Below are 15,945 nucleotides of genomic sequence, written 5' to 3'. Positions count from 1 at the left end.
GTGCTAGACGAGGGCTCCCATTTTAGATCGAGTTTTAAAATCACCAAGTAGACGCGGTGAGGGCTGGCAACCGCTGCCAAACCTTTTTCCAAAATTGCGCCAGCTAAGTGACAGGAAAACATGATCTAAAGGAGAGTCCAGGAATAGCACCCTCGAGGGTGGGCTTCATGCCCCTCTAATTGATTCAACGTCGGCGTCCACCGTTTCAAAATCCAACATATCCATCCGCCCTGACAGCGGCGTTGAATCAATGAGGGGGGCACGGGAGAGGCTCGTGGAAACCACCTCTCCCCTTGTAGCCGCGATAGGCATGCAAAAAAATTTTGCTAGAGCGCCAAGCACCCACCTCATGGCTAGAGACAAGGGCTCGCCATTAGATCAACTTTGAAATCGCAGAACAGACGCGGTGTAGAATGGCAACCGCTGCCAAGTCTATTCCATAATTGCGTCGGTCGAGTGATCAAAAAAGGTGATCTAAGAGAGGGTCCAAGCGTAGGGCATTCATTGGGGTAATCGTGCCGATGGCAAAAATTTATGCAATACCCGAGCAACACCGGATGGAGGTGCTAGACGAGGGCTCCCATTTTAGATCGAGTTTTAAAATCACAAAGAAGACGCGGTGAGGGCTGGCAACCGCTGCCAAACCTTTTTCCGAAATTGCGCCAGCTGACTGACAAGAAAACATGATCTAAAGGAGAGTCCAGGAATATTACCCTCAAAGGTGGGCTTCATGCCCTTCTAATTGATTCAACGTCGGCGTCCATCATTTCAAAATTTGACATATCCATCCGCCCTGATAGCGGCGTTCAATCAATGAGCTGGGCACGGGAGAGGCTCATGGCAACCACCTCTCCCATTGTAGCCACGATAGGCTCGCAAAACATTTTGCTAGAGCACCAAGTACCCACCTCATGGCTATAGACAAGGGCTCGCCATTAGATCAACTTCGAAATCGTAGAACGGACGCGCTGTAGAATGGCAACCGCTGCAAAGTCTCTTTCGTAATTGCGTCGGTCGAGTGATCGAAGAAGGTGATCTAAGAGAGGGTCCAAGCGTGTAAGCATTTGTTGGGGGATTCGCACCGATGGCAAAAATTTGTGCAATACCCGAGCAACACCGGACGGAGGTGCAAGACGAGGGCTCCCATTTTAGATCGAGTTTTAAAATCACCAAGTAGACGCGGTGAGGGGCTAGCAACCGCTGCCAAACCTTTTTCCGAAATTGCGCCAGCTGAGTGACAAGAATACATGATCTAAAGGAGAGTCCAGGAATAGCACCCTCGAGGGTGGGCTTCATGCCCCTCTAATTGATTCAACGTCGGCGTCCACCATTTCAAAATCTGACATTTCCATCCGCCCTGACAGTGGCGTTGAATCAATGAGGGGGGCACGGGAGAGGCTCGCGGTAACCACCTCTCCCCTTGTAGCCGAGATAGGCACGCAAAAAATTTTGCTAGAGCGCCAAGCACCCACCTCATGCCTACAGACAAGGGCTCGCCATTAGATCAAAACTTCAAAATTGCTGAACAGACGCGCTGTAGAATGGCAACCGCTACCAAGTCTCTTCCATAGTTGCGTCGGTCGAGTGATCGAAGAAGGTGATCTAAGAGAGGGTCCAAGCGTAGGCATTCGTTGGGGGATTCGCGCCGATGGCATAAATTTATGCAATACCCGAGCAACACCGGACGGAGGTACTAGACGAGGGCTCCCATTTTAGATCGAGTTTTAAAATCACCAAGTAGACGTGGTGAGGGCTGGCAATCGCTGCCAAACCTTTTTCTGAAATTGCACCAGCTGAGTGACAAGAAAACATGATCTAAAGGAGAGTCAAGAAATAGCACCCTCGAGGGTGGGCTTCATGCCCCTCTAATTGATTCAACGTCGGCGTCCACCATTTCAAAATCCGACATATCCATCCGCCCTGACAGCGGCATTGAATCAATGAGGGGGGCACGGGAGAGGCTCACGGCAACCACCTCTCCCCTTGTAGCCACGATAGGCACGCAAAAATTTTTGCTAGAGCGCCAAGCACCCACCTCATGCCTAGAGACAAGGGCTCGCCATTAGATCAACTTCGAAATCGCTGAACAGACGCGCTGTAGAATGGCAACCGCTGCCAAGTCTCTTCCGTAGTTGCGTCGGTCGAGTGATCGACAAAGGTGATCTAAGAGAGGGTCCAAGCGTAGGCATTCGTTGGGGGATTTGCGCCGATGGCATAAATTTATGCAATACCCGAGCAACACCGGACGGAGGTGCTAGACGAGGGCTCCCGTTTTAGATCGAGTTTTAAAATCACCGAGTAGACGCGGTGAGGGCTGGCAACCACTGCCAAACCTTTTTTCGAAATTGCGCCAGCTGAGTGACAAGAAAACATGATCTAAAGGAGAGTCCAGGAATAGCACCCTCGAGGGTGGGCTTCATGCCCCTCTAATTGATTCAACGTCGGCGTCCACTGTTTATAAATTTGACATATCCATCCGCGCTAAATCAATGAGGGGGGCACAGGAGAGGCTCGCGGCAACCACCTCTCCCATTGTAGCCGCGATAGGCATGCAAAAAATTTTGCTAGAGTGCCAACCACCCACCTCATGGCTAGAGACAAGGGCTCACCATTAGATCAACTTCGAAATCGCTGAACAGACGCGCTGTAGAATGGCAACAGCTGCCAAGTCTCTTCCATAGTTGCGTCAGTCGAGTGATCGAAGAAGGTGATCTAAGAGAGGGTCCAAGCATAGGCATTCATTGGGGGATTCGCGCCGATGGCATAATTTTATGCAATACCCGAGAAACACCGGATGGAGGTGCTAGACGAGGGCTCCCATTTTAGATCGAGTTTTAAAATCACCAAGTAGACGCAGTGAGGGGCTGGCAACCGCTGCCAAACCTTTTTCCAAAATTGCGCCAGCTGAGTGACAAGAAAACATGATCTAAAGGAGAGTCAAGGAATAGCACATCCAGGGTGGGCTTCATGCCCCTCTAATTGATTCAACGTCGGCGTCCACCGTTTCAAAATCTGACATATCCATCCGCCTTGACACCGGCGTTGAATCAATGAGGGGGGCACGGGAGAGGCTCGCGGCAACCATCTCTCCTATATAAGCTATTAGTGCGAGGCTCGCTCTGCATTAGAAATTAGCGAACACACCGACATCCGCCTTAAAAATCCAAATCCTTTAAAATTCCTACCAAACAGCCATTCACAACCCAATTTTTTATGGGGTCGACAGAGGAGCAAAAGATTGTCATCGATTAGGAGATATGAGTTCATGGAGCCGAGGGACTGAAATGGTCATCGAGCTCATCCGATCAACTGGATGAATTTCACCTTGAAGGGGCCCAATCCAAAAGTTTCAGAGGTCATCTCCTAGAACTCTCGAGGACAAGGCCCATCTTACATGCAAACTCTGCTACTGCGCAAACATAGGTTGCAATTAAAGAGAAATTGCGAGGCCATCACAATGGCCCGAGGCCAATGGCTTCGACTAAGTCAATTTTCTCTTGCAATCACCATGCCGCCGTTCACATAGAGATATCCCCATTCACCTGTAACGCGATGCACAATCGAAGGTCTAGATGCGAGCTCGCCCTTGAAAGAAAGACCACTTTCCAAGCCATCCCCCGATGACACATTGGAATGTCAACCGCTGTCGAACCATTCCCAATGTTGTGCCGATCGAGTTGGCATAGAGGCGACCTTAGGGGGCTCCCGCGTAGCAATCGGGATGTGCTTTCGTGCCCATCTCTCACAAAAACCAATGTTAGCTGTGGACAAATTTGGAATCCAAGGGCTCGCATCCATTGATATCGTCGGCACTGGGTCTATATATTCAAAGTCCACGGAGAGGTTCCGATAAGAGAAGCTCCCCTGCTCGCTCGCACAAACATCCCAAATTCTAGACACAAGCTCCCGCCCTTAGTATCACTCTCCAGATCACCGCAATGACACATTGGAACGACAACCGCTATCAAACAACTCCCAAAATTGTGGCAATGGAGTGAGAAAGAAGAGCATCTTTGGGGAGCCACGCATAGCAAATGGGCTGTGCTGCTGCTTCATTCCGCTCTTATATAGATCCGAAATTGTTGATTTCATTTGGAATCCGAGGCTGCATTCATCCTTGCTCAAACAAGCAATGGCTCTTCTAATCGAATGGCCACGGGGAGCTTCCGATAACAAAGGCTCCCTTGTCACTTGTGCCTAGAGACAAGGGCTCGCCATTAGATCAACTTTGAAATCGCTGAACAGACGCGCTGTAGAATGGCAACTGCTGCCAAGTCTCTTCCGTAGTTGTGTCGGTCGAGTGATCGAAGAAGGTGATCTAAGAGAGGGTCCAAGCGTGTAGGCATTCATTGGGGGATTCGCGCCGATGGAAAAAATTTTTGCAATACCCGAGCAACACCGGACGGAGGTGCAAGATGAGGGCTCCCATTTTAGATCGAGTTTTAAAATCACCAAGTAGACGCGGTGAGGGGCTGGCAACCGCTGCCAAACCTTTTTCCAAAATTGTGCCAGCTGAGTGACAAGAATACATGATCTAAAGGAGAGTCCAAGAATAGCACCCTCGAGGGTGGGCTTCATGCCCCTCTAATTGATTCAACGTCGGCGTCAACCGTTTCAAAATCCTACATTTCCCTCCGCCCTGACAATGGCGTTGAATCAATGAGGGGGGCACGGGAGAGGCTCACGGCAACCACCTCTCCCCTTGTAGCCATGATAGGCATGCAAAAAATTTTGCTAGAGCACCAAGCACCCACCTCATTCCTATAGACAAGGGCTCGCCATTAGATCAACTTCGAAATCGCTGAACAGACGCGCTGTAGAATGGCAACCACTGCCATGTCTCTTCCGTAGTTGCGTCGGTCGAGTGATTGAAGAAGGTGATCTAAGAGAGGGTCCAAGCGTAGGCATTCATTGGGGTGTTCGCGCCAATGGCATAAATTTATGCAATACCCGAGCAACACCGGACGGAGGTGCTAGACGAGGGCTCCCATTTTAGATCAAGTTTTAAAATCACCTAGTAGACGCGATGAGGGCTGGCAACCGCTGCCAAACCTTTTTCCAAAATTGTGCTAGCTGAGTGACAAGAAAACATAATCTAAAGGAGAGTCGAGAAATAGCACCCTCGAGGGTGGGGCTTCATGCCCCTCTAATTGATTCAACGTCACCGTCCACCATTTCAAAATCTGACATATCCATCTGCCCTTACAGCGGCGTTGAATCAATGAGGGGGGCACAGAAGAGGCTCGCGGCAACCACATCTCCCCTTGTAGCCGCGATAGGCACGCAAAAAATTTTTCTAGAGCGCCAAGCACCCACCTTATGGCTAGAGACAAGGGCTCGCCATTAGATCAACTTCGAAATCGCTGAACAGACGCGCTGTAGAATGGTAACCGCTGCCAAGTCTCTTCCGTAGTTGCGTCGGTCGAGTGATTGAAGAAGGTGATCTAAGAGAGGGTCCAAGCGTAGGCATTCATTGGGGGATTCGCACCGATGGCATAAATTTATGCAATACCCGAGCAACACCAGATGGAGGTGCTAGACGAGGGCTCCCATTTTAGATCGAGTTTTAAAATCACCAAGTAGACGCGGTGAGGGCTGGCAACCGCTGGCCAAACCTTTTTCCGAAATTGCGCCAGCTGAGTGACAAGAAAACATGATCTAAAGGAGAGTCTAGGAATAGCACCCTCGAGGGCAGGCTTCATGCCCCTCTAATTGATTCAACGTCGGTGTCCACCGTTTATAAATCTGACATATCCATCCACCTTGACAGCGGCATTGAATCAATGAGGGGGGCACAGGAGAGGCTCGCGGCAACCACCTCTTCCATTGTAGCCGCGATAGGCATGCAAAATTTTTTGCTAGAGCACCAACCACCCACCTCATGGCTAGAGACAAGGGCTCTCCATTAGATCAACTTCAAAATCGCTGAACAAACGCGCTGTAGAATGGCAACCGCTGCCAAGTCTCTTCCGTAGTTGCGTCGATCGAGTGATCGAAGAAGGTGATCTAAGAGAGGGTCCAAGCGTAGGCATTTGTTGGGGGATTCGCGCCATTAGCATAATTTTATGCAATACCCGAGTAACACCAGACGGAGGTGCTAGGCGAGGGCTCCCGTTTTAGATCGAGTTTTAAAATCACCAAGTAGACACAGTGAGGGATGGCAACCGCTGCCAAACCTTTTTCCGAAATTGCGCCAGTTGAGTGAGATGAAAACATGATCTAAAGGAGAGTCGAGGAATAGCAAATCCAGGGTGGGCTTCATGCCCCTCTAATTGATTCAACGTCAGCGTCCATCATTTCAAAATTTGACATATCCATCCGCCTTGACACTGGCCTTGAATCAATGAGCGGGGCACGGGAGAGGCTCGCGGCAACCACCTCTCCTATATAAGCTATTAGTGCGAGGCTTGCTCTACATTAGAAATTAGCGAACACACCGACATCCGCCTTAAAAATCCAAATCCTTTAAAATTCCTACCAAACAGCCATTCACGACCCAATTTTTTATGAGGTTGGCAGAGGAGCAAAAGATTGTCATCGGTAAGGAGATGTGAGTTCATGGAGCCGAGGGACTGAAATGGTCATCGAGCTCATCCGATCAAATGGATGAATTTCACCTCGAAGGGGCCCAATCCAAAAGTTCCGGAGGTCATCTCCTGGAACTCTCGAGAACAAGGCCCATCTTACATGCAAACTCTGCTACTGCGCAAACATAGGTTGCAATTAAAGAGAAATTGCGAGGCTGTCACAATGGCCCGAGGCCAATAGCTCCGACTAAGTCAATTTTCTCTTGCAATCACCATGCCGTCGTTCACAGAGAGATCTCCCCATCCACTTGTGACGCGATGCACAGTCCAAGTGCTAGACGCGAGCTCACCCTTGAAAGAAAGACCACTTTCCAAGACATCCCCAAAGACATCCACCATTCACTTGTGATGCGACGCACAACCCAAGTGCTAGACGCGAGCTCGCCCTTGAAAGAAAGACCACTCTCCAAGACATCCCCCGATGACACATTGGAACGACAATCGCTGTTGAACCATTCCCAATGTTGTGCCGATCGAGTTGGCACAGAGGCGACCTTAGGGAGCTCCCGCGTAGAAATCGGGATGTGCTTTCATACCCATCTCTCACAAAAACCAATCTTAGCTGTGAACAAATTTTTCCGCAATGACACCGTTGGAACGACGACCGCTGTCGAACAACTCCCAAATTTGTGCCCCGATGGAGTGAGAAAGAATAGCAACTTTGGGGAGCCGCGCATCGCAAACGGGCTGCTGCTTCATTCCGCTCTTATATATAGATCCGATGTCATTGATTTCGTTTGGAATCCGAGGCTGCATTCATCCTTGCTCACACAAGAAATGGCTCTTCTCATCGAATGGCCACGGGGAGCTTCCGACCACAAAGGCTCCCTTGTCACTCGTGACGCACAACCCAACTGCTTTCCGAAATTGTGCCAGCTGAGTGACAAGAAAACAAGATCTAAAGGAGAGTCGAGGAATAGCACCTCGAGGGTGGGCTTCATGCCGCTCCAATTGATTCAACGTCGGCGTCCACCGTTTCAAAATCTGACATTTCCATCTGCCTCGACACCGCCGTTGAATCAATGAGAGGGGCACGGGAGAGGTTCTCGGCAACAACCTCTCCTATATAAGCTATTAGTGTGAAGCTCGCTCTGCATTAGAATTTAGCAAACACGCCGACATCCACCATAAAAATCCAAATCGTTGAAAATTCTGACCAAATAGCCATCCACGACCCAATTTATTATGAGGTCATCTAAGGAGCAAAAGATTGTCGTCGGTTAGGAGATGTGAATTCATGGAGCCAAGGGACTGAAATGGTCATCGAGCTCATCCGATCAACTGGATGAATTTCACCTTGAAGGGGCCCAATCCAAAAGTTCCGGAGGTCATCTCCTGGAACTCTCAAGAACAAGGACCATCTTACTTGCAAAGTCTGCTACTGCGCAAACATAGGTTGCAATTAAAGAGAAATTGCCAGGCCATCACAGTGGCCCGAGGCCAATGCTCCGACTAAGTCAATTTTCTCTTGCAATCACCATGCCGCCGTTCACAGAGAGATCTCCCCATTCACTTGCAACGCGACGCACAATCCAAGTGATAGACGCGAGCTCGCCCTTGAAAGGCCAGGCCACTTTCCAAGACATCCCCCGATGACACATTGGAACGACAATCGCTGTCGAACCATTCCCAATCTTGTGCCAATCGAGTTGGCACAGAGGTGACCTTAGGGAGCTCCCGCGTAGCAATCGGGATGTGCTTTCATACCCATCTCTCACAAAAACCAATCTTAGCTGTGAACAAATTTTGCCGCAATGACACCATTGGAACAACGACCGCTGTCGAACAACTCTCGAATTTGTGCCCTGATGGAGTGAGAAAGAATAGCAACTTTGGGGAGCTGCGCATCGCAAACGGGCTGCTGCTTCATTCCGCTCTGATATATAGATCCGATGTCATTGATTTCATTTGGAATTCGAGGCTGCATTCGTCCTTGCTCACACAAGCAATGGCTCTTCTCATCGAATGGCCACAGGGAGCTTCCGATCACAAAGGCTCCCTTGTCACTCGTGACGCGCAGCCCAACTACTTTCCAAAATTGCGCCAGCTGAGTGACAAGAAAACATGATCTAAAGGAGAGTCGAGGAATAGCACCTCGAGGGTGGGCTTCATGCCCCTCCAATTGATTCAACGTCGGCGTCCACCATTTTAAAATCCGACATTTACATCCACCTCAACACTGCCGTTGAATCAATGAGAGGGGCACGGGAGAGGTTCGCGACAATAACCTCTCCTATATAAGCTATTAGTGCGAGGCTCGCTCTGCATTAGAAATTAGCGAACATGCTGACATCCGCAATAAAAATCCAAATCGTTGAAAATTCTGACCAAATAGCCATCCACGGCCCAATTTATTATGAGGTCGTCTAAGGAGCAAAAGATTGTCGTCGGTTAGGAGATGTGAATTCATGGAGCCAAGGGACTAAAATGGTCATCGAGCTCATCCGATCAACTGGATGAATTTCACCTTGAAGGGGCCCAATCCAAAAGTTTCGGAGGCCATCTCCTGGAACTCTCAAGAACAAGGACCATCTTACTTGCAAACTCTGCTACTGCGCAAACATAGGTTGCAATTAAAGAGAAATTGCAAGGCCATCACAGTGGCCCGAGGCCAATGCTCCGGCTAAGTCAATTTTCTATTGCAATCACCATGCCGCCGTTCACAGAGAGATCTCCCCATTCACTTGCGATGCGACGCACAATCCAAGTGATAGATGCGAGCTCGCCCTTGAAAGGCCAGGCCACTTTCCAAGACATCCCCCAATGACACATTGGAATGACAATCGCTGTCGAACCATTCCCAATGTTGTGCCGATCGAGTTGGCACAGAGGCAACCTTAGGGAGCTCCCGCATAGCAATCAGGATGTGCTTTCATACCCATCTCTCACAAAAACCAATCTTAGCTGTGAACAAATTTAGAATCCAAGGCTCGTATCCATCGATATCGTCGGCACTGGGTCTATATATTCAAAGGCCACGGAGAGGTTCCGATAAAAGAAGCTCCCCTGCTCGCTCGCACAAACATCCCAAATGCTAGACACAAGCTCCCACCCTTAGCATCGCTCTCCAGATCGCCGCAATGACACATTGGAACGACAACCGCTGTCGAACAACTCCTGAATTTGTGCCGATGGAGTGACAAACGAGAGCCAGATCGGGTCGACGAAAATGGCTAAGCCAGACCGGGTCGGCCAGCATCGCTCGGCCACCATTTTTTGCCGAGAGCTTTTGATATTAAAGCTCCCATGTAGCCGCGATAAGTACACCATGAAAAATTGCTAGAGCGCCGAGCACCCATAGCAAATTGCCATTATACCAAGCAACGCCGGAGTGCTAGAGAAGGGCTCACGTTTAGATCATGTTTTAAAACCACCAAAAACACACGCCATGGATCGACAACCGTTGCCTCACTTTTTCCAAAATTGAGTCATCGGAAAACATGATCTAAAGGAGAGCCGAGGAAAAGCACTGAGATCGCTTCATGACCCTTTCATTCATTCAACATCGGCATACACCGTTTGAAAACCCAACAATCCGATCCACCTAGACACCAATGTTGAATGAATGAAAGGGGCACGGGAGAGGCTCGCGGCAACAACCTCTCCTATATAAGCTATTAGTGCGAGGCTCGCTCTGCATTAGAAATCTGCGATGGCGCGGACAACTCCCTTAAAAATCCAATTCAATGAAAAATGTGACCAAACAGCCATCCACGACACCATTTTTGGAGCTCGCCCAGATCGGCTCGGCCAGAATGGCTCGCCCAGATTGGCTCGACCAGCATGGCTCGGCCAGATCGGATCAACTAGCATGGTGACTTTGCTGACTTGGTGAGAGTACTTCGGACTATCAAGAAAAAAGGCTAATCTAACGTGAAAACTCTGCTACTGCGCAAACATAGGTTGCAATTATAGAGAAATTGCAAGGCCGTCACAATGGCCCGAGGCCAATGCTCCGACTACTAAGTCAATTTTCTCTTGCAATTGCCATGCCACCGTTCACAGAGAGATCTCCCCAATCACTTGTGACGATGCACAATCCAAGTGCTAGACACGAGCTCACCCTTGAAAGGTCGTGTTCCAAGACATCCCAATGACACATTGGAACGACAACCGCTGTCGAACCATTCCCAATGTTGTGTCGATCGAGTTGGCACAGAGGCGATCTTAGGGAACTCCTGCGTATCGATCAGGAAGTGCTTTCGTAACCATCTCTCACAAAAACCAATGTTAGCTGAACAATTTTAGAATCCAAGGCTCGTATCCATCGATATCGTCGGCACTGGGTCTATATTCTAAGGCCACGGAGAGGTTCCGATAAGAGAAGCTCCCCTGCTCGCTTGCACAAACATCCCCAAATGCTAGACGCAAGCTCCTGCCCTTAGCATCGCTCTCCAGATCATCGCAATGACACATTGGAATGACAACCACTGTCGAACAACTCTCGAATTTGTGCCGATGGAGTGAGAAAGAAGAGCCAGATCGGGTCGACGAAAATGGCTAAGCCAGATCGGGTCGGCCAGCATGGCTCGGCCACCATTTTTTGCCGAGAGCTTTCGATATTAAAGCTCCCATGTAGCCGCGACAAGTACACAATGACAAATTGCTAGAGCGCCGAGAACCCATAGCAAATTGCCATTATACCAAGCAACGCCGGAGTGCTAGACAAGGGCTCACGTTTAGATCAAGTTTTAAAATCACCAAAAACACACGCCATGGATCGGCAACCGCTGCCTCACCTTTTCCAAAATTGAGTCATCGGAAAACATGATCTAAAGGAGAGCCGAGGAAAACCACTGAGATCACTTCATGCCCCTTTCATTCATTCAACATCAGCATACACCGTTTGAAAACCCAATAATTCGATCCGCCTAGACACCAATGTTGAATCAATGAAAGGGGCATGGGAGAGGCTCGCGGCAACAACCTCTCCTATATAAGCTATTAGTGCGAGGCTAGCTCTGCATTAGAAATCTGCGATAGCATGGACAACTCCCTTAAAAATCCAATTCAATGAAAAATGTGACCAAACAGCCATCCACGACACCATTTTTGGAGCTCGGCCAGATCGGGTCGGCCAGAATGGCTCGCCCAGATCGGGTCGGCCAGCATGGTGACTTGGTGACTCGGTGAGAGTACTTGGAACCGTCAAGAACAAAGGCCAATCTTACATGCAAACTCTGCTACTGCACAAACATAGGTTGCAATTATAGAGAAATTGCAAGGCCGTCACAATGGCCCAAGGCCAACGCTCTAACTACTAAGTCAATTTTCTCTTGCAATCGCCATGCCGCCGTTCACAAAGAGATCTCCCCATTCACTTGTGATGACGCACAATCCAAGTGCTAGACGCGAGCTTGCCCTTGAAAGGCCGCGTTCCAAGACATCCCGATGACACATTGGAACGACAACCGCTATTGAACCATTCCCAATGTTGTGCCGATCGAGTTGGCACAGAGGTGACCAAACAGCCATCCACGACACCATTTTTGGAGCTCGGCCAGATCGGCTCGGCCAGAACAGCTTGCCCAGCATGGCTAGGCCAGAATGGCTCAGCCAACATGGCTCGGCCAGAACGGCTCGCCCAGATCAGCTCGGCCAGCATGGCTCGGCCAGAACGGCTTGCCCAGAACGGCTCGCCCAGATCGGCTCGACCAGAACGGCTCAGCCAGCATGGCTCGGCCAGAACGGCTCACCCAGATTGGCTCGGCCAGCATGGCTCAGCCAGAACGGCTCGCCTAGATCGACTCGGCCAGAACGGCTTGGCCAGCATGGCTCGCCCAGAACGGTTCATCCAGATCGGCTCGGCCAGAATGGCTCGCCCAGATCAGCTTGGCTAGCATGGCTTGCCCAGAATGGCTCGGCCAGATCAGGTCGGCCAGAATTGCTCGCCCAGATCGGCTCGGCCAGCATGGCTCGGCCAGAACGGCTTGGCCAGATCGGGACGGTGACTTGATGAACGGACTTAAAGAGTCAGCTTGGCGGGGTGACTTGATGAAAGGACTTAAAGAGTCGACTTGGTGGGGTGACTCGATGAACGAACTTAGAGGGTCGACTTTGCGGGGTGACTTGATGAACGGACATAAAGAGTTGACTTGGTGAGAGTACTCGGTGGGGTGACCTGATGAACAGACTTAGAGAGTCGACTTAGTGAGAGTCCTTGGTGGGCCGACCTAGTTGGGTGACTTCGTGAACTGACTTAAAGAGTCGACTTGGTGGGAGTACTTGGTGGGGAGACTTGATGAACGGACTTCAAGGGTCGACTTGGTGAGGTGACTTGATGAACGGTCCTAAAGAGTTGACTTGGTGAGAGTACTTGGTGTGGTGACTTGATGAAAAGACTTAAAGAGTCGAATTGGTGAGAGTACTTGGTGGGGTGACTTGATGAACGCACTTGAAGGGTCGACTTGGTGAGGCAACCTGGCGAGCAAAATTAAAGAGTCGACTTGGTGAGGAAACCTGGCGAGCGGGCTCAAAGAGTCAACATGGTGAGGCAACTCATTGAGTCAACATGGTGAGGCGACTCATGGTGAGGAGCTATCCTTGAGGTGACTTGGTGGGCCTACTTGATTAGTCAACTTGGTGAGTCGACCCGACGAGCTGACACGGTGAGCGGGCTTAAAGAGGCGATGACTTGGTGGGGTAACTCGGCAAGCCAACTTATCGAGGTGAGATGGTGAGTCGACTTGGTGAGCTGACTTGGTGAGCGCACTTAAAGAGTCAACTTCGTGAGGTGACTCGGCGAGTTAGCCCGCTGACGCGACTTGGGCGGGCCGACCTGGCGAACGAACTTAAAGAGGCAACTTGGGCAGGCTGACCTAGTGAGCGAACTTAAAGAGTTGACTTGGCAACGTACTTGAACAACCGACTTGGTGAGCTGACATGGTGAGTGGGCTTAGAGAAGCAACTCGGTGAGGCGAGTTGATGAACGGACTTAAAGGGTCGACTTGGCGGGGTGACTCGATGAACGGACCTAAAGAGTTGACTTGGTGAGAGTACTTGGTGGGTTGAACTGATGAACGGACTTAAAGAGTCAACTTGGTGGGAGTACTTGGTGGGCCGACTTGATGAACGGACTTATAGAGTCGACTTGGTGAGAGTAGTTGTTCTGGTAACTTGATGAACGGACTTAAAGAGTCGGCTTGGCGGGGTGACTTGATGAAAGGACTTAAAGAGTCAACTTCGTGGGGTGACTCGATGAACGAACTTAGAGGGTCGACGATGCGGGGTGACTTGATGAATAGACCTAAAGAGTTGACTTGGTGAGAGTACTCGGTGGGGTGACCTGATGAATAGAATTAGAGAGTCGACTTGGTGAGAGTCCTTGGTGGGCCGACCTGGTTGGGTGACTTCATGAACTGACTTAAAGAGTCGACTTGGTGGGAGTACTTGGTGGGGTGACTTGATGAACGGACTTCAAGGGTCGACTTGGCGAGGTGACTTGATGAACGGTCCTAAAGAGTTGACTTGGTGAGAGTACTTGGTGTGGTGACTTGATGAAAAGACTTAAAGAGTCAAATTGGTGAGAGTACTTGGTGGGGTGAATGATGAACGCACTTGAAGGGTCGACTTGGTGGGGTGACTTTATGAACGGACCTAAAGAGTTGACGTGGTGAGAGTGCTTGGTGGGGTGACTTGATGAACATAGTTAAAGAGTCGACTTGGTGAGAGTAGTTGGTCGGGTGACTTGATGAACGCACTCGAAGAATCGACTTGGTTAGAGTACTTGGTGGGGTGACTTGATGAACGGACTTAAAGATTCGACTTGGTGGGCCGACCTGGCAGGGTGACTTGATGAACGGACTTAGAGAGTCGACTTGGTGAGAGTACTTGGTGACTTGGTGGGCCGACCTGGCCGGGTGACTTGATGAACAGACTTAAAGATTCGACTTGGTGGGCCAACCTGGCAGGGTGACTTGATGAACGGACTTAGAGAGTCGACTTAGTGGGTCGAACTAGCGGGGTGACTTGGTGAGAGTACTTGGTGGGCTGACCTGGCAGGGTGACTTGATGAACGAACTTAGAGAGTCGACTTTGTGAGAGTACTTGGTGGGTCGAACTGGCGGGCTGACATGATGAATGAACTTAAAGAATCGACCTGGTGAGAGAACTTGGTGGGCCGAGCTGGCGGGGTGAATTGATGAACGAACCTAAAGAGTCGACTCTGTGAGAGTACTTGGTGGGCCGACTTGGCGGGGTGAGTTGATGACCGAACTTAAAGGGTCGACTTGGTGAGAGTACTTGGTGGGCCAACCTGGCAGGGCGACTTGATGAACGAACTTAAAGAGTCGACTTGGTGAGAGTACTCGGTGGGGTGACCTGATGAACAAACCTAAAGATTTGACCTAGTGAGAGTACTTGGTGGGCCGACCTGGCGGGGTGACTTGGTGAGCAAACTTAAAGAGTCAACTTGGTGAGAGTAGTTGGTGGGCTGACCTAGCGGGGTGACTTGATGAACGAACTTAGAGAGTCGACCTAGTGGGCCAACTTGCTAGAGTGACTTCATGAACGAACTTAAAGAGTCCACTTGGTTGGCCGACCTGGCGGGGTGACTTGATGAACGAACTTAAAGAGTCAACTTGGTGAGAGAAATTTGTGGGCTGACCTGGCGGGGTGACTTGATGAATGAACTTAAAGAGTCGACTTGGTGGGGTGACTTGATGAACCCACTTGAAGGGTCAACTTGGTGGGGTGACTCTGTGAACGGACCTAAAGAGTACTTGGTGGGGTGACTCGATGAAAGGACTTAAAGAGTCGACTTGGTGAGAGTACTTGGTGGCTTGACTTTATGAGCAGACTTAAAGAGTCCACTTGGTGAGAGTGGGCCTAACGGGGCGATGTGGTGAGTGGGCCTAACGGGGCGAGTTGGTGGGGCGACTTCGCGAGTGGTATTAGAGAGCCGACGTGGTGAGGTTACTCGGCGAGTTGGTTCATTGAGATGACATGGTGAGCTGACTTAGCGAGTCGACCTGGCGAGCGAACTTAAAGAGTCGACTTGGTGAGGCAACCTGGCGAGCGGGCTCAAAGAGTCAACATGGTGAGGTGACTCATTGAGTCAACATGGTGAGGCGACTCATGGTGAGGAGCTATCCTTGAGGCGACTTGGTGGGCCTACTTGATTAGTCAACTTGGTGAGCCGACCTGACGAGCTGACACGGTGAGCGGGCTTAAAGAGGCGACGACTTGGTGGGGTAACTCGGCAAGCCAACTTATCGAGGCGAGATGGTGAGTCGACTTGGTGAGCTGACTTGGTGAGCGCACTTAAAGAGTCAACTTCGTGAGGTGACTCGGTGAGTTAGCCCGCTGATGCGACTTTGGCGGGCCGACCTGGCGAATGAACTTAAAGAGGTGACTTGGG

Source organism: Cupressus sempervirens, chromosome 1, assembly GCF_028749045.1.
Source record: "Cupressus sempervirens isolate cs-2001-9-10 chromosome 1, ASM2874904v1, whole genome shotgun sequence".
Lineage (NCBI taxonomy): Eukaryota > Viridiplantae > Streptophyta > Pinopsida > Cupressales > Cupressaceae > Cupressus > Cupressus sempervirens.
This window is presented reverse-complemented; position numbering follows the sequence as displayed.